Source organism: Ambystoma mexicanum, chromosome 5p (genome assembly GCF_040938575.1).
Source record: "Ambystoma mexicanum isolate Mex_15411 chromosome 5p, UKY_AmexF1_1, whole genome shotgun sequence".
Classification (NCBI taxonomy): domain Eukaryota; kingdom Metazoa; phylum Chordata; class Amphibia; order Caudata; family Ambystomatidae; genus Ambystoma; species Ambystoma mexicanum.
In genome coordinates this window covers 514603609-514625095 of record NC_090930.1, presented here as the reverse complement: position 1 = coordinate 514625095, position 21487 = coordinate 514603609, and positions in this window count along the sequence as shown.

Below are 21487 nucleotides of genomic sequence, written 5' to 3'. Positions count from 1 at the left end.
GCTTCATTCAAATCAAGTAAAGATTGAGCTGACCATCATAGTCGATTGCCCCCATTATTCAATAATAAATTTCCATGATGACGAGATATGGGAAATTGGGAACACGGACCAGGATTTGTCAATTCAGCAATAAGTTGATTTATGGTCACTGTTAACATTTGTGATAACCTTGAGATTGTCAATACATCCAAGAAATTCTGCGTTTACAAAGATGTAATCAATAATAGATGAACTAGAACCTCTGGCCCAAGTGGAATTTGGTGGCGAGTCTGCTGGAAATGCTCCATTAAGCATGATGAAATTATAATTTGTAATTATAGCTAACCATTTAGTAATTCTGTGGTGGTTAGCCGTTTGAGGGTGGAAACAATTTATATTTAAATCACCCGCAATTATGACATTTGTGACTGAGGAGTCAAGTGCAACCAGATTCAACAAATTGATAAGGGCCTTAAGGAAGCTATCATCAGAAATGCCAGCCGCATTCCAATAAACTTGATTAAAGCATAGTTTGTATTGTGAATGGATAATCTGATCATTTGAAGAAACTGGTTTGGAGAATGCCAGTGTTGGGCAGAAATGCCCATACCCATCTTAATAGCTATCAAGAGACCAGATGTGGGACGACCCGAAGTACCACGCTGTGCCGGGATGAGAAAAAGATCATGTTGTCCCATAATGGGACAGTCATCATCCAGGTTTCCTGAAACTACAGAATATTATGACATGCAAGAAAGTTGTTATCATTGTTGATCAAGTGGGAAAACCCTCTGGTATTCCAGCTAAAAAGAGAGATGGGTTGGGTCACAGTTGCAGACACTAGTTAATTTGATTGCAAAGTTGATTGCGGAAAAACACCAACTGAGAGAGTGGTTTGTGGAATGGAAAGACTTTTATGAGCAGAACCACTATTATTTGTAGACAAGGCCTTTTGATTGAGCGCTAGAGAGTTTAATGAGTCAATTGAGAGTATGAACCCAAGAGATTGGAGCTCATTTCTGGCCTGCCAAATGAGATTTTGAATAACTCTTGATTGAAGCCAAATTCTGATGGAAGTCGTTTGTTGTGGAATTAGAAATTCAATCAATGCTATGTCTTCAGAACTAATATCTTCCAAAGAACGAATGTCTGAGAGAATAGTTAAGAGGGAGCTTCTGTTGAGGTTGTATTGCGCAGATGGCACAGGTTTGCATGCCAACAAGAGCGAATAATTCGCTGGCAGTTTGCCCATCAGTTTAGATACCTTATTGTTTGGTTTAGTGCTAGGAGCATCAAGCAAGTTTGAAACAGAATTAGCTATTGGTATCCTAGAGTTTGTGACAGTCTGCAACATTTCCACCAGTTCGGGGATGATTTGCGCAAGAATTGCATGAGGATCATACACAGGAACCGCTTTGGGGTGTGAGGCATCAGTCACAGGCCTAACCACAACAGAAGGTTGTGGACTACTGGGAGGCCTTAAATAAGGCGGATCACAAGTTGAAGCAATAGTGGCTGTGGCAGATGTTGGAAGACCACGAGGCAGTGTAGACATATAGGCTTCAACAGCCATTCTGATCTCCCGCCGATGGAATGCATCGGTCGTGGTTTCGGAAGATGAGGAAGCTGTCACACTCGGCCAAATTCAATTTGAGGATTGGGAAATTTGGATTGGGGTTGTGAAGTTAAAGTATCCACTAGCTGATTCAAAGGGGCATACTCCTGCACGACAGGGAGGCTGGATACAACAAGCTTATCACTTTGAGTTTTAGATTGTTTCTGTAGAAGGTATTTTTTTGCGACCGAAAGCGCTACTGTGAGCAAGTTCTTTTTTGCTAAATTTAAGTTCTTGATGAACAATTTTGTTTTAGCAGTAGAGCTCTTGTTATTTCGAGGGATGTTTTTAGTCAATTTGGGAAGAGAAAAAAGTTCGGCTTTTTGCTGATTTTTCGAGAAGATGGTATAAGTCTCGATGTTAGAGGATCCCAGAAGAACTTGGGGAGGGGGCAAGGGAATACAATTTGCAGGCCCCTTCACCAAGGTATCGACTGTAGAAAGAGTAACAGATGGTGTTTGAACAGGCTTTTTTTACCTTTTTTCGTTTAGCAGGACGCTCAACTACAGGGGGTAATGTCGGTTCCACTTCTTGTACCATGTGGACATTATTTTGATCACTATTCAAGCCCGATTCCGGACACACCAATTCCACATTGTCTCCGATAGGGCAAATGATGTGATCAAAATGGGGCAGACACTGTGTCATAGAATTTGACGTCTGCGTAGCAACCGCAGTAGAGATTGGGACTGCTGCGGAGGCAGAAGCAGAGATCTGAGGATTGGAAACTGGGTCGAGCACAATTGGAGCAAGGCTGAGGTTGCAACCAATGACCGTAGACTTGACGGCAACATTCAATTGGTTGGCAGATATTTTTTCCAATAGCGCCGTTTGATGTTGCAGTTTTGCATCTAGGGAGTCATACAATTTAGTTATAGCACTTAAGGACACATGAAGAGCATCGAAAGCAAATTGAGTAAGAGATTGATTATTTTGAACAAACCACGCCTGAAGGCCAACTGAGGTGAATTGTTGATTTTGGGTTTTACACTTACATTCACGAGAAGGGCCTGGTTCTTGGCTAGTGACCGTCGATGTGATCACGATCGGATTTGCACTAACATGTGGGGGAACTAATCTACGAGGCGTCAGGCACAGAAGGAAATGTTAGAAATGGAGGAACAACAACTTGAGAACATAATAGGGGATTTTGATAAATTATCTGATTTCAGCTGTGGAGAAAAAGAAGAATTAGACATATTAAGGTCAATGACCACAACATCTGAAGTGTGCGTGGCCATTGAGGCAAGTTTACACTCAAGTTCAGCAGTGGGAGGAAAATTAGCAAGGATACTGTTATCAGTAATAGCATTAAGACCACCAAGGCATGTGTTAGTCAAACCACAGGGCAAAACTGGCACACTGTTAGAACACAAACCGTGATGATGGTCAGCAGTTGTCATTGAACCATTCATTGGATTAGAAGGAGTTTGCCGAGGGTGAATTCCCATTTTTTGTAGTAGCATTTCAGGGGAAAAATGACAATGAGGATCCAAAAGATTGTCGGCTTTGGGGAAATCCAGAGGCTGAGCAATTGTCTCCTTGCAAAACTTGCGAATGTCCGGAGAACTCGCCTTCCCGAGTGTAAGGTTCACCCCTCTTTTGGAACAGAGGGATTTCGGTGTGGAGGCAGAAATGGTAGATTTCCCTTTCGTGATCTTATAAGTTATGGCCTCAGGGCCAATTTGAAGTCTTTGGCATTCCAGTTTTTAAGTTATACATCATGAAGAAAAAAGAAAGATACGGAATAAACTGACTAAAGCAAAAATCCAAATAACAAGGGTTATAGCCCCTGCCCACCGCCCCGCAGCGCTGCGGCAAAGCGGGACTTCAGGGGACTTGCTGGGTGCGCGCGCAGTCTCCCTTAAATAGGTCCCCCTCTAAATTCTGCAGCACAGCCTAAACAAAGAAGGAAAAGTTGTTTTAAAGAGTTCGTTAGCAGTAAGTATGCTAACAGTGATGTCCGTGGAAATAATCATCTTATGGAGGATGTAGTGCGAGCGTTCACAAGAGCAGCAAAAGCGGCAGCAGAGTCTCTCGCGGCAAAGCGGGACTTCAGGGGACTTGCTGGGTGCGCCCATTGCAGGCCGTGAGCCTCATGCCTAACAGCAAGGTGACTCAACTGAGGGCCATCGGGTGGGCTCTACCCCTCAGTGGTCGTTCCAAAGGAGGAATGTCACATGCCTCGGTCCAAATCATCCCAAGCCCCCTCTAGATCTAAAAGGGGCTCTATTTTGAGGTTTAAATTGCCTGCAAGTATGATTTGGTGATCCAGTTTATCCTGGCTCAATCTTGTTTCTGTAAGGTTCATGACCAATTCAATTGCATTAGTCTGGGATTTATTAGCGACCCGATTGTACATTTTACAAGGGATTTTGGTTGGGATCCCAGGGAGCTCAGTACCAGGTACTGTCCATCTGGGGAACCATATTCAAGGTTAGCTACTTGGAAATCAAGGGCTGTGCTAATCCAATGGGCAAGCCCACCATAGGGCCTGTCCTTTGGTCCCTTTGAAGCTAACACCTGAAAGACCTCATAGCCCTGAAACGTAGTCAGATCCAAGTCCCACGTTTCCTGAAAGCATATCCTAACACAGCCCTGGAAAAAATCACATCAATCGAGGTATAACAGGTGTTTCCTGAGACCAGCTATATTCCAGGAGATCAGACAAATTTCTCTCTCTCTGGTCTGGTTCATTTGTTTGGGGACGGCAGTGTGTCAATCTATAGCTTCAAGGTCTGTGGTGGCCTGATTATTGAGTATGTTCATCATCCCCATATTCATTAAGGTAGAGGCACAAGTGGGAGGGAAGTTATTGATGTGGCAATTATCATTCAGCTGGATGTCAACGGTTGGCCTAATTGAAATTCTTGAGGCTATAAGAGGATATCTTCGAGATTCTATGAATAGGAGACCATTCATCACCCAGTCATTTTTTTAAAGGAGTCATGATCATATCATTGCCATTGACGTTCTCCGTCTTACGCACTTCACAATGTCACTTCTAATGACAGTTTTGCAGCCTCTTGTTGATCTAAAGTAATGGGTGACCTTATTTATGAGGGACTTCTGTGTTTCGTGAGACCCAGGTGCCACCTTACCCACATTATGCAGTCTGCTGGCCCCTTGAACTAGGGGATGTTAGGTGCCACTAGGCACGTTTGATGGACCTTTCGGGATGCAGAGTTTACCACCCATGCCCCCATATGACCCCCCAGCCACCCCATTATATTCTTTACTTACTCCCTTGTTGGGTTTTCCGTGTTTAGCCTATGAGGCAGTGGGCAATCTCTTGGCTGAGTGGCTTTTGGTGATTGAGCACTGGCTGGGTTACTAGAAGTCATAGGCCCCATCGAAGAGCGTGTTGACAACCTCTCTTTAATGGATGCTATGCCTGCTGCGAGAGAATGAAACTGCTCCCTAAAAATTGTTTTCCATCGGACCAGGGATTCCGCATGATGGTTCGACAAGGCAGACGCCCCGCCCCATGTCAAGGGTGTTATGCATGGTGGCAACCTCAGTTCCGGTCCCTATGTCTATGCCAGCATTGATGTTCTTGCGGTCCTGGATGCCCAGCAATAATCTTGGTGCTCCTTGGTTGAGTCTGTCAGGAATGCCAATCACTTTGGAAGTGTTGGAGTTTCCTCCCTTGGGGTGCTCATCCTCCAAATCCTGACACTGGCTTGATGTAGAAACTGTGATTTCAATCTCCCCTTCTCTCTCTTTCATATTGGGCTTAGTGGCCTTCCTCCTCCCTTCTGTACTTATGGTCTGTGATAACTCCTGTATCGCTTAGGCCAATAGGACTAGATAAAATTAGGAGGTCCTTGTTGGTCATGTGGAGTTCTATTACTTGGGCTCCTGCATCACCTTGTGCAGGGATAGGGAGGGCATGATTTCTCCCTTCCTCCTGCCCTTCAAAGAGCCCTATTTCGTATGCTCCCATGTGGACTTTTGGCTTCCCCCGTTGCTGAAGGGTGTGTGCTTGCGCTTGCAATGTTGGCTTTAGGATTGTGGCTACACTTTCGGGTAGAATTTCAATATCTTCAACGGCAGATATAAAATGTGGGACTGCCGCAGTTTCCTATTCGATAAGTCTTTTATTCTCTTGCTATTTGGGCTTTCAATGTTGTGCAGGAGATCTTTTATTTCTGTTATTAAGACATTAACAACCTTGATAGGTTCAAGCAGTTTGTATGCCCTTTTGCTACTCCCCTTTGGCAAGAAGGTTGTATTGCCTTAAATTTAGACATGTTGTGGTGGTGTAACAAGTTAAAGTCATTATGTGCACAAGTATAAAAAAACACAGCTGATCGATGCACAATATGCCAATATACGAATACGAACCTCTATAAAATGAACACGCCCCTAATGGGTTAGACAGGTTAAAAAACAGAGCAAAACTAATTAAAAGGAATTCAGTTGTTTCCTCAGATTGACGCACAGGTAATAGTGTATAAATAAAGAGGCGCCTTAAAAGCCTTAAACCGTTGCCAAAACCGTTCTTTAGAATCCTCTGATCACAAAGGGCCCTGAAAACCTTTAGCGCTGCAGCGCGATAAGCAATTAGGAGTCCCTATGATCGAGCCAGTTGACTGGGATACATGTTTAAACAAATTGAACTGCAGGTAGGGAGATACAAAATGCAGGCGATGCCTCAGTAAAAAGAATCCAACAGAAGACTGCTAGGAGAAAAATTACTCTGGCGGGCAGGGAACAGCTCGAGGAGTGCCGTAGTCCGACTCCCCCCCTACTGCCCCACCCAGATGTCATCCAATTGATGGAGAGGTCTTATTTGGTCTGTTTTCTGTTCTTCAGTTGTGTTTAACAATTTATCTATATAAGCACCCAGCAGAAACACACAGGAACGCGTGCTTGCATCACAAATCCACACAAATCCACAAAATCAATGAAATCACTGGGAGCCAATGCAATTTACAGAGGATTGGCATGGAAGAGTTGAACCGGGTAGCACCAACGTCTAGTCGGGCTGCCAAATTTTGCACCACCTGCAGCCGTTGAAGAAGGTAAACTGGCTGAGCAAGGTAGCAAGCATTACAGTAGTCTAAGGAGCCAGCTGTAAGAGAGGATACAACCATAGCCCAAAGATGACAATAAAGGTAAGGAAGCACCTTCTGAAGAATGCAAAGTTTAAATTGCACAGACTGACAGACAGCCTTAACCTGGGACTGCATAGATAGAGAGTCAGAGAGCTTGAGGATGTGGGCAGAGGACCAAGTTTAGATGGCCAGAAAGCTGAAGACCAACCCATGGAAACCGGAGATGGGCCTACGGGACTAAAACCTCTGTCTTCTTGCTGTTAAGGCAGAGGCATTTTTTACCTATCCAGAGATAAATAGCCAACAGACAGGAACAACAGGAACGACATCAGGGATCTGGTGGTTGGTGTGGGAGGCATGGACACCTCTAGGCTGCCACATCAGGTGAGTGAAATGAATGCCTGATATATGTGATTTTCACACCACATGACGTGCATATATAGTGCTTTACTGTTGCACAGGGTCCTTCTCTTCCAGCTCAAATTAATCTTGTAAAATGTTTCACTCTTTCTCCCCCGCTGCTCTAATTCTGACAGCATGATCGTATTGCGCGTGCGTGCGATCGCCTTGGTTACCGCAGACTCAACTTCATGGATCGTGGGTTCACCACGTCCTTAAAACAAAATATATCATACGAAATGACAAGTCAGCACATGAGGTGCTTAACCATTACAACACAACACTCGTTTCAGTGCTGTCTGCGGACTGACATTCTCCTAGTAGAGACTTACAATGCCCACACAAAGATGGCGGCTTCGGCCGAACACGCATGCGTGGCATCCCTGACAACCATTAACACAGGGCAGAGGAAAGCAGCTCGTCTTGGTGACGGGCTGCTCGACTTCTGCTCCGTATCAGAACCTGTAAAGTAATTCATTTTTGGGGGAAATCGAAATCCCTTCGTTATATCAACCAATATAGGTACACGTTTGTGCATTACCAAATGGCCACATTGTTCAAGGCTATTACGGCAATCGACTTAATTAAATTTTGTCTCACTTTTGCTTTACTTGTAATATCTTCACATTCCTGACCACGGAACCATGCTCTAATTGCATGTTTTCCCTGACAGTATGACCTGGAGTATTTGCCTGGTACATTTGCTGGATTTTCTTTTTGATTTGGGTTCCCTTTAATTACAGATACCCTTGGGTGGAGTGTGTACCCACCATCTTCTCACCGCTCTCTGGTTTTGAGGAGGCAATCTCCAGACCAGACATAAACCAATTAGTTCTTTTACTCTACCACTAAGGTTAGTGGATGCTTTAACTCTCTTTAACTCGATCTACCCCTGAATCACTCACAGAGATCTAATGAGCTTACTCTTATTACTCTTAGGACTAACCTAGAGAAATCATCCTGAACTTATTGTGAAAGTCTAACACGTCCTGCCCTGAACATGGATTAGTACAATCCGAAACGCGTTGGCACCAACCACCACATAGGAGTGTTGTTCTATGCTGATGATTGTTTGAGTATGATGTATTATATTACTCAGAACACAAACAAGAGTTATGTGTAATGATGGAATTGCAACATAATCTTTGTATATTCTTCTAGGTATATCTGAGCGCTATCTCAGCTCAATTGTGTTATTGTTGCTTGAAATACTATATTTTAGATTGCTCGTTATAATTTACACTCCACACTGTGTGCCCAACAGTGTGGTTTCAACTAAGTGTGATATATAAACACTGTTCTTTACCTGTTTTAACCTGCCTCAAGTCAGTTTGGTTTCTTTCCTTACTACATTCCAGCAGGTGGACAGGCATATGTGTACCTGGATATGTGTTAGTAACTATGATTTCTGAATGCAATGAAAGCAAAAGCATAAATATTATTGTCTTAAAAACACGCAAATACCACCAACCACTTGGGTTAATTGGCTCCTTAGAGGGTCTCATTAACCTCACCAGGTTGCAAACTGACATTAGGGATTCTATCCCCTTGAGAGTGCAGCTTTGGGTTACTGGTCGGCAACGCCCCGGTGCTTGTTTTGTGCTCACTGAGACAGGACCAGCATGTGTCATCCCGTCTTGGTAGGCCAAGCACACATGGGGCACGTGTACTGCCTGGCCACTGAAAGCTATAAACAGCGTCATCATCGTCTGGCTGAAAATGTCATATCCTCTAATGCCACACTCACTTCTGAAATCCGGCTATTGCATCAGGCGATTCGGAAGGAGGTCTCTGCCTTGAGGCAATCCCTGCATGAAGAGATGTTGACCTAAAAGGACCTCTGCCAGGAGGAGATAGCTACCTTGAGGGAAAATCAGAACCTGCAGATGGAGGCCTCAAGGGACCGGCAGTAGCAGGAGGTGTCCACCTAGAGGGAAAGTCCCAACATGCAGATGTAGGCCTCAAGGGTGAGCATCCATGCTGCATGTTGTCCATGTGCAATAAAAATCATCATTACCTAGTTGCCATTGGATCACTCTTACATGCATCCCTCTCACGAGTGGCCCTTCCGATTGAGGACCAGGCTTTGGCCATGCTTGTTCAGAGTGCCCCATTACTGGATCCTATACACAATGGAGCTTCCCAATGAACCATGCATGAGATGCCATTGCCCACGTCTACATACACCCAACTCCTGTTGCCACTCCCCCTTCTGCATACCCCCTGCTGATTATAAGCATGTGGATGGAGTATGGATCTTGATTTTCTTTCCATTACATGGTAGACTCTATTTACTTCTTCTGACAAAACCATGGTGCTCTACGGGGCAGTAGGTTGACTGCCTATGATACTCTGCAAGTAATTGATCTGCTGGACTGTACATTCGGACATGTTCAGTGAAGTCAACTGACATGGTCATTTTGCAAGGAACTGGCTCCCACATTCAGGTAAATATAATGCTGAACCATGATGTATATGATATGTGTAGTTAGTCTGACAGAATCCTAAAGCTATTGCTAGCAAATCTCCACTCTAATTTAAGATCTCTTAGCACAGCCAGCACCCACCCTCTGTGTAAAAACACCCAGGGCCCTCTCATTCTCCAAGTCCCCATTCCCTCTGCTTTACACTGACCCTCCTAGCACCGATGTGAAGGTCCAGTGTTAAGTGGAGATGGTGAGGTATTCACAGAACACCAGCAGTACCACAGGGTAAGCCTGTACACTGTCACGCATGAGCATGGCTGTTGACCTATGCATTCCAATAGTGGCCTTATATGTCACACATTGGGTTGGGCAACACGGCTGCATATAATGGTGATGTTCACTGTCAGCAATGAAGGGCGTTGGCCTATATCATCAAGTGTGGACATGTGTTTTTGATGAGCTATGCATGTGCTTTATGTCCTTGGATGCACCTCAGCAGATTGGAATCAGTCTCCTCAAGATGTGTATATGAGCATGTTTTTGTTAAAAGGTGATGTACTAGTTCATTTGTTTGTTGACATGTCATTTACACTCCTGTCATGCAAGCCTTGCCAGCCATCTCCTGAGATATATTATGTCAAGTAGCCACTCCATTATGCATGTGCATGGTACACCAGGCAACAGGGCAAGGGAGCACACCTTCAATCTGTTTGCAGCATGGAGAGCAAAAGTGGGGGTACTGAGGATAGGGGCGAGCCAAGGGCAAATGTTATACAGTGGGTCACAACCGGGGTGGAAATATGGTGTATTTCCAGGGTGTTCTGGAGGGGGAGGGTTGACTCCACAGGCCACACACGGTTCTGGTGTGGGGCTCGGGGCAAGGTTGCATAACAATGAAAAGGGGCTGCTTTGACCCAGAGCCACAGAGGGTTGACCTTTGCCTCATTAATAGGGCATGTATGGGCCTGTTGGCAGAGTCGGAGGTAGCCATGACTGGTGGGGGTGGAGGGAGGATGCATCAGGGGAGGGAAAACTGAGATAGGGAGTTCATCAAACAGGTGGCTTGTCATTCCAGAGCCAGAGCGTGCAGCCACATGGTTAAAGGGGCAGTAAAATGGGGATGGTTGACTAGGGTGATATCACATGGTGATAGTTTCTGGTGAGGGGCTTGATAGGGGACACAGTTGCAGGCAAAGGGTCTGTTTCTCAGGATCATGGAGCATGGTGGCAGGAGGACACACAGGAAGAGGTAGGGGTTGATGTTTGCTGATAGAGTGCAGGGTAGTTTATGAGGGGCATGTAAAGGGGTTATAGGCACATGTGCCACAAGTGGCCATGGAAAGGCGAAATGGTGTGCTCTGGGGAGCAGGATGAAGAGTGGATGCATGGGAAGGGATCCATCAAACAAGATCCATCAAACAATGTGAATACACACAACCAGCAGCCTGATCCTACCCTGCCATAGGTGATGGCAGAGCAGCAAAGGAGTAGTGGCCCCTCACCAGGACAGGAGACAGAGATGGGGCAGCAGGTTGATTGCCCACAGCCACCATGAGCAGCAGAGTAGTGGCTAGACAAGACCCCACATAGGTAGGAAAATAGTTGTGTGTGAGTGAACACCCCCCGCTGGGAAGATGTGGATGAAGCAGTTAGTAGTATGGGTATATGGAATGGTACAGTGTGCATCAGGAGTCATAAGGGGGCATTGATGGATTGGGAGGAAGGGCATGATGATGACCAGGAGGAGGTACAGAACATTAAAGTGGGATACATAATGGATAATTACTCGGTAGTTGCAAGTGGCAGGTTAGGTGTATGATTGTTGGGAAGAGGGAGAGGTAAATGTAAGGACAACAGGTGCTGTGCATGCCAGATGTTGTGTTTTCCCATTGCAAGGGAACACAGATCGAGGAGTGGAGCTGAGCAGGATGAGCAGCAATGGTGCAAAGGGACTGGGCATGAGGTTTCCACTGAGCAGGAAAGTGAGTGGTCAATGGGGTGAGAGTCGTCAATGGTGTGGCATATGGGGGGTGAGTTGGTGGCATCAAGGATGTGTAGGAGAGGTTTAAGATTAATACTGAACCTTACAGCCATCACCTCTTTGTTTTCGCTTTGTCACCCCGAGTGGGATGGTTATGCCCATTGTGATGAATCCCAGGATGTCATCATTACTTCGGAAGGGGGAGCCCTTTCCCATGAGGCTAGGGTGGGTGAGACTGCATACCAATAGTGCCTATGGGGGTGGTGTTCCACTGGTGAACCTCAAGGGAGGGGAATCCCCCTTTGGTACCAGTGATGACCACAACAGGAGAACACAGTATTTTCACCAACCCCATGACCTTAGACCCTCTTCCCACAGTTACCCTGATTTTCCTTCCCCTCATTCTGCTTCACTCCTACCCTCACCCTATGTGCTTTTCTAAAGCAGTCCATGTAGAAAGTACTGAGACGAGGAAGATTCCTAGTGAGTTACCACACCAACACTCACTTAGTACTGAGACGACAAGGAGGTGCAGAGCAATACTGAATAATCACTGGAACAACTTTCACCAGTCCAGTTGTTCATAGCCTATGATGGGAAGAAGCAAGCTAAAAACCAAAGAAGGATTTAACAGATTATCAATCCCTCTCTGGACGAACCGGGAGAGCCAGAAGTAACCCAACGTTCAGAGGGGTGGTGAGTGGGATGCCCCAGAACCCCAGGAAGCATGAAAGTCGGAGCCCACACTGTCCCAGAAAGAAGCAAGACTGAGGAGCCACTGCAGAGCAATGGAAGTTCAAGGAAAGCACAAGAGTGCCATGAATAAGCCCAGCTACCTCAAGGGAGCCTACAACCATGCTGACTACAACACAAGGTATGCAGGTGGTTGGGAAGGAGGCAAAGGCTCAAGGAGGTTGTGGTATGAACCAGAAGACTGGGAAAGAAGGGTCTGGCTCCCAAACATACCTGGTGGTAAGCAGAAAAGTACACAACGTTGTACTAGGGCTTGGCAGGAGAGTGAACCAAGCACACAGTGGGGAAAACTGAGCTTGAAATGACAAGTCTGGGACTCACATAAGGAGAACTGGAACTGGGAACTGGGTGGACAGTTCATACAGTGCATGGCAGGTTAGTGAACCAAACCTGTATCACCCACTGCAGCCTGAGCAGTGCATCCAGACTTATCGTCTTTGTTGCAATACCTGGTTAGAGGGAACCAGGTCTGCACACCAAGGTCAAGGACCCCCTTCAGCTTGGAAGGTAAATCCTGGCTAATCTTCTTCATCGCAGTACCTGGTGAGGGAGAACCAGGTCTGCACACCAGGGTCAAGGATTCCCTTCAACTCGGGAAGTGCATCCAAGCTAATCTTCTTCATCACACTACCTGGTGAGAGATAACCAGGTCTGCAGACCAGGGACAAGGACCCACCTCAGCTCAAGAAGTGCGCCCAGGCTACTCTTCATCGCAGTACCTAGTCAGCTTGGTATAAATATCCAGGCTGTTCTTCTTCAGCGCAGTGCACCGCGAGAGGAAGCCAGAGCTGCCAACCAGGGTCTGCAACCCTAAATAACTACCTTACGAGTCTGAGAAAGATTGGGGAGAGCAAGGCACTTCCTCAAAAGCAAAGGACTGGCTGAAACCATATTTAAAAAATCCTATTAAGTCAATAACTACCTTTCTAATCAACAAAAGCTGTATTTCAAGCTTACCGAACGTTTGGAGCTGCTGTTTTGAACCACAGCACTGCGAGTCAGCACGGACTCTTGCTGTGGGATTTTCGTTCCCTGGAGGGGGCGGAGACAACTGGCGCACACGTGACTTACCACCTGACCAGAAGTGCCTTCAAAACGCGTCCGCATTCACCCTTGCGGCGTTAAGCCCGGTGGTGACAAGGCCGCCAACTCTGCTGTTGTGCGGCTGTTAGGCGCTGAGGCGTAAGTGTTGGATACGGTAAAAAACGAGTCCTTCTGCAAGGATCTTAATGACCTTAATACAAATGGCGGGCATTCAGTAAGTCTGTCTATGGACCCGTGTAATTAATGCAATAAGATACATTGGGATTCTGATTTTAGCGCAAGTGCATTTGTCTCGGTCACTATTATTTTGTTGTAGACCTTCTGTATTTATCAGTAATTATAGGTGGTTGCATCATGCAGGCAAGATTTCCTACGCTGACGATGGGGATGCCTCCAGTCATGCATATTGGCTGTCATAAGGGTCCTCTTAACACCTTGCTATCTAAACCTAAACATCACTTAAATGATAAAATCATTCCTACTCGCTGCTCTACTCCAGTCGGTGCGCGCGGTCGGAACAGCATGAAAGCTGGTCCTAGAAGGCCGCCATTACCTGACATCAGGGTTTTCTGTAAAGACAGACAGGCCTTTTCTGTTTCTAGTGATACGAGAGTCTCTGCACAAGTGTGCTCTACTCCTGGTCTAGACTTTAAGGGTGTGCCTTGCCCGCCTTCTACAAGAGAAGTGATTTCCACAAATGGTGCTTATTTAGTGCACCCCAGTATCATACCCTGTGACAATTCTGCATCTCGAGTATCCTTATCAGATAGTATAATACTTCATAATTTGCCACTGACAGCTCCCGTTGGGGCAAAGGCTGACACGCCAACTTGTGTGATAAATGATGGTGTAATGGTTAATCTAGATATGGATCCCTCGAGCCTCTCTCAACAATTGCTACCTGAGAGAGCCTTGCTGGATTTGTCGCAGTCTCCAGTTATGTTCTCTGATCACAATTCCGTGTGTTCGGAAATTGAAGACTCATATCATGCACCGACTCCACGTCGAATTCCTATGCCAGCAGTAGCAACTGGTAAAGTGGAGGCGATAGTGGATTCGGGAAACTTGGTGGCACTTACTTTATCGGCTATGCATGTGTCCCTACAATCTTTGTCTAGACTCTTTGATTCAGTTATCTCAAAGATGGGTGAGCATTCGTCTAAATTGGATCAAATTCTAACATGGCAAGAGAGTGTTTCTATGATTCTTCAACCAAAGAAAAACAAAAACTCACCCCTTGTTTTAACTGACACTAGCGATAAGCCAGTTGTCACTAAAGTATCTTTGGGTTCTCAAACTTCTTTTGAAGCACCCCTAGGACCTAGGGTAAATAATGTTGCCACGACCGTGGCAAATTCACCTACACTGCCAACAGTGCCCTGTATTGCAGGCATTATTGGGGATTCTATGGCTCAGGCAAATTTGAGTTCAGCTGAGCCAACGATCCCCAGACTTTGTTCCAGTGCTAAAGGTGACCCAAGTGTGCCTTATACCATCTTTACCCCAAAAAGACTTATGACTGGTGCAAAATTGACTGAAAATATCCAGTGCAAAAAATCTAAAAATTTACCAGCCGCCAAGAAAAATGGAATAGCTCATACCAAGAGCTTTCTCCGTCGTGTCGCACCACCAAAAAAAAGTGCGCTCATTGCATCATCTGCAGTTGCAAAAAAATACCATCAATTGGCTTTGATACGCACTCCCGTTACCACTCTACAAAAACTAAACACTATGCCTGCGTACGCTCCACTTGATGCATTAGTGGAATTAGCAGAAGACACGGATTGTCAAGCCGAGATTGCTACTCCCTTACCCACAACCATGCCTAGAGCTGATGATGCTTCAAGTAGTCTAACTGCAAGTCTGCAGTCAGATTTCCATCGACAGGAGATTCGCCGTGCTGTTGATGCATATATGGCTGGCCATATTGGCATGGCCCAAAAAATTGCCACTCAACCTGCGGCTCTGCCCCTGAAGATTCCCTTAAGTGCTATCAACCCATCCTTACCGAATACCAGCGTGAGCTCAACAAAAGTAACTTCCCCCACAATCGGTTCACTGGTATCAGATGCAAAATCAATGCCTCAAACTGAATCACGGGGAACTACGAGTGCTGTTGGACGCTCACTCTTGGCTGGAATTGCCCCCGAAATTCTAGAACTGTTGCAGGCTGCTTGGCACAAAGAGCCTAAGCCCAGTGTAATGCCTGCAATGGCTCTAAGAAACAGAGGCACAGAGCCTGTGGCCTATAAATCTGCAACCAAGCCCATGGCCAAGCGCCCTGCTAATTTTAGCCTGGTGCTTAGCTGCAGGCCATACCCGAGTCCTCAATATGTCCTAAATCGCAATTCTATTCTGAGCATTTTTTCTGATGTGCCAACCCTGGAAGATATTAGCTCGTACGACTTGGCTTTGGTTGACTTTTGTAACACTCCAAAAACGAATGTTGTGCGTATTTGGATGGACTCACGTATCGTCCAAAACGCTATATGGGGGGCCCAAAAACAATTGTATGATTTAGGTTTTGAGGTATCATTGGATGCTACTGACCCAGGGGCCCCACATCAGCAGAATTTAGTTCCCCATGTCCATCACAAAACTCTTGCCTATGAGCGGCAAGATGAAATATTGTGTCAGATTCCATCAATCCAGTATTAGCTAGAGCAAGCTGTTGAGCCTTGCACTTTTTCGATTATCAGTTGGAATTCGAGGGGCCACTCCAAGCTTTTGAATAATGATCTTAGCTCACTGGCAAATTATAAGCTAGTTTTACTTCAGGAAACTTGGCTGTCTACTGATCCCATCTGGGGTGCTCATGATGTGATTTCTCTAGCGGCCAATAAAGGCCTGAGTGGTAGGCCTTGTGGTGGGCTGCTAACTGCAATACAGGCAGATAACAACGCTAGTATTTATCCATGGGCCTCACCTAATGCTTTCATTCAAATGACAAGACTTAAATTATCCACAACATTATATGCCATCATTAATCTCTATTGGAATCCAGTGGGGATCACGGCTGAATGCTTCTTGAAGGCCTTAAATGATATGTTGACTGTGATCCTATTGGATGGATCAGTTCAAAACATTTTTATTGCAGGAGACTTCAATTTGGATTGTATTAACTTAACTAAACAAAGTCACTCCATTCGTATAAAACAATGGGAACAATTTAGTAAACATCACAATCTTTTAAGGCTGAACGGAGCTTTCCACTCGGACATCCCTCCATCTTCAACATGGTCAAGGGGCGCATCGGCATCCACTATTGACTATATGTACACGAATGCGTCCCTTTTCCATGATGTTGTGGATTTCAAAATTGTGCACTCTGAACTGAGTGATCATAAACAACTCACAGCGGTTTGGCAGTATAATAGCAGCTGCAATTCGCAAAGAGACAGATTGTTGCAAAGTCAATTCTGTGTGAACAATGCTGGTAATAGACTGCAATGGACTGAGAAGTCAGTTGAGGCCTTTCACTCTCATTTGACACAGGCAGTAGCTGCTACATCCCTCATTGCTCATTCCCCAAATATTTGCTACTCTGACATGCTACAAGTGTTACGGTCCCAAGTTCCTAGGTGCTCATCTAATCAATCATCGAGACAATCTATTGGTGCTCAATTTTCACACGTCTTTGATAAAGAAACAAGAGACTATAAGCGCCTTTTTAGACAACAGAAGAGAAATGTATTGAATCTCCCAATTAATATTCGTCATAAACATCTCTCAAATATTAAAACCAAGTATAGAAATTGGGTGAAGGCAAGGCGTGCGAAACTTTACCACACTGATAGCCAGTTACTTTTTGCTGCTGTCCAAGGGAAGAATATTTCTAAAACCTGGTCTTATCTCAATCAAGTGACCTTAGGCCACCAAACAATAATCCAAGCAAATGAAGTACCAGAGCATGCCTGGATTGCCTATTTTGTTAATTGTATAAATTACCTGATCAGGATATATGTTTAGACAGCTTGCACTCTCTTCCTAGATTTCATATAGATTTTGATCTTGAAGATATTCTTTTTTACATCAAGAAGGCGAGCAATTCAGGCGCATGTGGTCCTGATGGCCTGTCTAACAAGATGTTTAAAGCCCATCCACAAGTGTGGAGTCGTATCCTGTTTACCATCTTTAGTCTCATCTTGAAGTCTCAAAAATTACCATCGACCTGGACGCATTCTATTATTGTTCCTATTTATAAAAAAGGAGATAGGAAAGAGCCGTGCAGTTATCGACCCATTGCACTTCTAGATGCGCCAGGAAAAATTTTTTCTCGACTGATTTTAAGAGACTTCAAGAGGTGGATTTCGCAGGCTCAACTTAATGATCCATTTCAATCAGGCTTTGTGACTGGCTTAGGCACCATTCCTAACATCATTACACTACAAATGCTCCTTTCTGATCACGCAGTTCAAAAGCAGACCTTGTATTTAGCATTTGTCGATTTTCGGGTGGCGTTTGACTCAATTGATCGATCACTGTTACAGCACAAGTTGATTGGGCATAATTGTCCTTCCTCTCTATTGTCCTTAATTAATTTACTACATTCCAATACTACCATGCAGGTTCGACTTAACTTGAATGGTGATCTGACTTCAATATTTCGAACATTTAGAGGGCTTAAACAAGGTTGTATTTTGGCGTCATCCATTTTCAACTTTTTTATCTATGATTTGGGCGTAACTTTGAGTCAAACTGTGAGTGATGCACCTCGATTAGGTCGGCATAATGTTCCTCATTTATTCTATGCCGATGACTTGATTCTCTTCTCAAAAACCCACACAGGTCTGCAGAAACTCCTGCATAGCCTTGAAACATATGTAGACACGAACCATTTGACGATTAACACTAATAAAACTCAAATAATGGTTTGCAAAAGGCATGAAAAGTGTAAAGTCAAAACCTTTTGCTGGCGATTACACAATGTTCCATTGGAACAAGTAACCAACTACAAGTATTTGGGCACTTTTGTAGTGGATACTTTATCAAGCATTGACCCTGACATAGAGATCCAGGGCAAACTACGGTCCTTAATTGCGCAAGCAAAGATACTTATGGCCAAGTTTGGCAAATTTACGTGTAAACATATTCTCACCTTCTTCTTACAGAAGGTGATACCAATTTTGACCTATGGGTCTGAGGCTCGCAGTCCTAAACCGGTGGAGTGGTGGGATAGAATTGAATCTTTGTTCTGGAAACAGGTATTACATCTGCCCGTTTGTACACCTTTACCATTGATTCGATTGGAATTGGGATCTCTCTCATTGTATTCATTTGTAATTTGGAAATATTGTGCCTTTTTTCGTAAATGTCTTCTGTCCTTGGAGCGAACAGACATTTTGGGAAAGGTAGCCTGTCACCTTTTAGATCAAAATCAGACCTTTTCCAAACAATGGTGCACTTTTACTATGAATGCAATGTCTGATGCTTCAGTTGACTTGGAGCTACTTTTGAACAATGAAGCTCGTGCCAAAAAGAAAGTTCAGCAATACGATTGGATTCTGACCCAAAACAAATGCCTCAACTACAAGGACTTTGATCGAGCGCTATTTGGCCATAAGCAATGTAGAACAATGTCTGATTATTTGGCTAAATTTCCTTGCCCAAAGATTCGACAGAAATTTCTCCGTTTTCGACTGAACCTTTGGCCGACATTAGATGTTCAGGCACGAAGGAATCAAATTATGCAATCAGAAAATGTATGTCGCTTTTGTAAGGTTATTGACAAAAGAGAGACGCTGGAGCATTGTCTAGTGTTCTGCACAAACTTGGCCGCTGTTCGACAAAAATGCTTTGGGAATTTCTTTGAAGACCAAAATGCATATGTTAACAAAAACTTATGGCACTGCATTTTTTCAGCAACCGCCCTAAAAACCAAAATAGCAATTGTGCGATTTTTAGATGAAATATTTTGTACACCCAAGCTACTGTAATTGAGAAACACTAAATTTGATTTTTACTGTAGTGAATGATCAAATTGTAAAAACAAAAAAGTGTTCCATGAATTTTAGCATTTTTGATACTGTGATAAACTGATATTTGAAAGGTTGATTTTATGAACGAACAAATTGTAAAAACAAAAAAATGTTCTATGAATTTTAGCTTTTTTTGATACTGTGATAACTGATATTTGAAAGGTTGATTTTATTAACCATATAAATAAAAAAATAAATAAAAAAAAAAATAACTACCTTTTGTTCAGGGGAAGGGGAATCAAACCTCTGGACCAAAAAGACATGTTCTTGGTCCAGAGTTAGCTTAATGTGTAAGGGACAGATTTAGGATGTTGACCCTGGACATTGGGACCTTTGCTTTGAACATTCTGACACCAGTTATTTTAGTAGAGGCACGGAAACCTCTCTTAGAGCTAGGGTAAGATAGGGTATCTGTCTTCCTTTTCATCCTTGAATAAAGGTTTATAGCAACACTAGGACCCCTCCATGCCAGTCTCTTACCTTTGCACCCTTACACTAGATGTGGATTCTCTTCCTGCTGGGCCTAGATACCCAAGCTACTCCTCACTGATGATGCCCAATTAGGCCGAAACATGTCTGGGGATGCTTGCAGTCTTGTGCTGAAGGGATGTAATCTAGCAATTTTTACTGGACTACCATTTTTGGGGTGGGACCAAGCCTGATTTGCATGTGGTCTTTCCCCTTTCTGATATGGCTTGGCAGGCGAAGAACAATGGTCTGGAGGATTGTCTAGAGTAATTGCCAGAGGGTTAAAATTAATTCTAAACCTTCCAGCCATCGCCTCTTTGCTTTTGCTGTGGGTGCCTTCAGGGGCATGAAAGGCTGAGGGAGAAGTGGTGTAGGCCAGTGACATCTGCTGCAAAGGACCTGGACGTTGATCTGCAGCTAGGGGATCACAGCAAGGGAGTGGCTGTTGCATGGGAGGGGCATTAAAAAGAGGGTGAAATATGTGGGAACAAGCCAAAGGTAGTGCACTGGATGCATGTGACTCAGGATAATATATGAAATGAGGAATTGGTCAATGTATTCAAATAGCTGCACATGACATTGAGGTCTAAGCAGGGTTTTGTGGAAGAGGCAAGGGAATTGGCAAGGAGGCCAACAATGCCAGTGACAATAGGGAGGGTAACCTCACCATGCATATTTGCTGGCACTGTGTACTGTGCCAATTTTTACAGAGATGTGGGTGGTACTTATCAAGTACATGGGTGTAACACAGAAGCCATTTTGGTAACTTCAGAGGTGGTTAATGTCTTCAGTATGAGGCAAACGTCTGGCTAAAGGTGTTTGGAGGATCCAAGGCTGCAGTTTGAGTGTTTTCATTGGCATGGATCTTTGCTTATGATGGATGGTGCCTAGAGGCCTGGATCCTGGCATGAATCCTATGGGAAGGGGTCAGCTGCTATTTCACCCTTTTCACAATCAGCCAACACCAGAGGATGTGACAAATGGTGAGGCGGTTACAGTGAACAGTGTGATGGCCATTTCTCAAGGTATATATTTTGCAGATGGTGTGTACATTGTAACACGAGTGCCTCCAGTGCACCAGACTTCTCCCAGTCATGAAGTGCTTTGTAGCATACAATTGAGTGGGGGTGAACAGAGGAAGGTCAGGGTGATTGTGCACAATGGACCACAAACAAGTACAGTTCAGTTGGTTTACATCTGAGGTGGATGGCCTTTTAGCAAGACTGGCAAAAGACCCAGCTTTGGGGGAATGTTTTCTGGTGGCTCATAATAAGGAGTATCATGGAACATGAGTAAGAAGGTGGACCCCCATATTAGGTTCTGAAAAGGAGATTCAGGTACTTTTAGAAGGAGATCAGTGAGTGAGATGGCAGGGGGCATGTAGATTGCCACTTCTGGGAATGTGTGGTGTATGTGGTGGTATAGCATTTGGGTGTGGTTGATCAGTAAAATGCAAGAGGGTTTTGATTGATACAGCAGCCGTTGTGGCCAGAGGTGATCTAGGTGAATCATTTATTTGCAAGAGGAGATTGTTTGGTGCTTTTAACAAACATTCATCTGGTGGTGCCTTTGATGAGGGAATGGTGCTCCAGGGATCTATTGTCAGTAATAAAGAATATAATGCCTGCCAATCTGCGCTACCCTAGCCAGACAGTAATCCAAGGTTGGTTTAGTAGCAGGAATTGACCCAATGCCACACTATCGTGGGTTATACAGCAATTATTTTTAATTAGCAAAAGCAAATCAACTCGACACGCCAACACGTGTTTCAGCCCTCTCTGGGC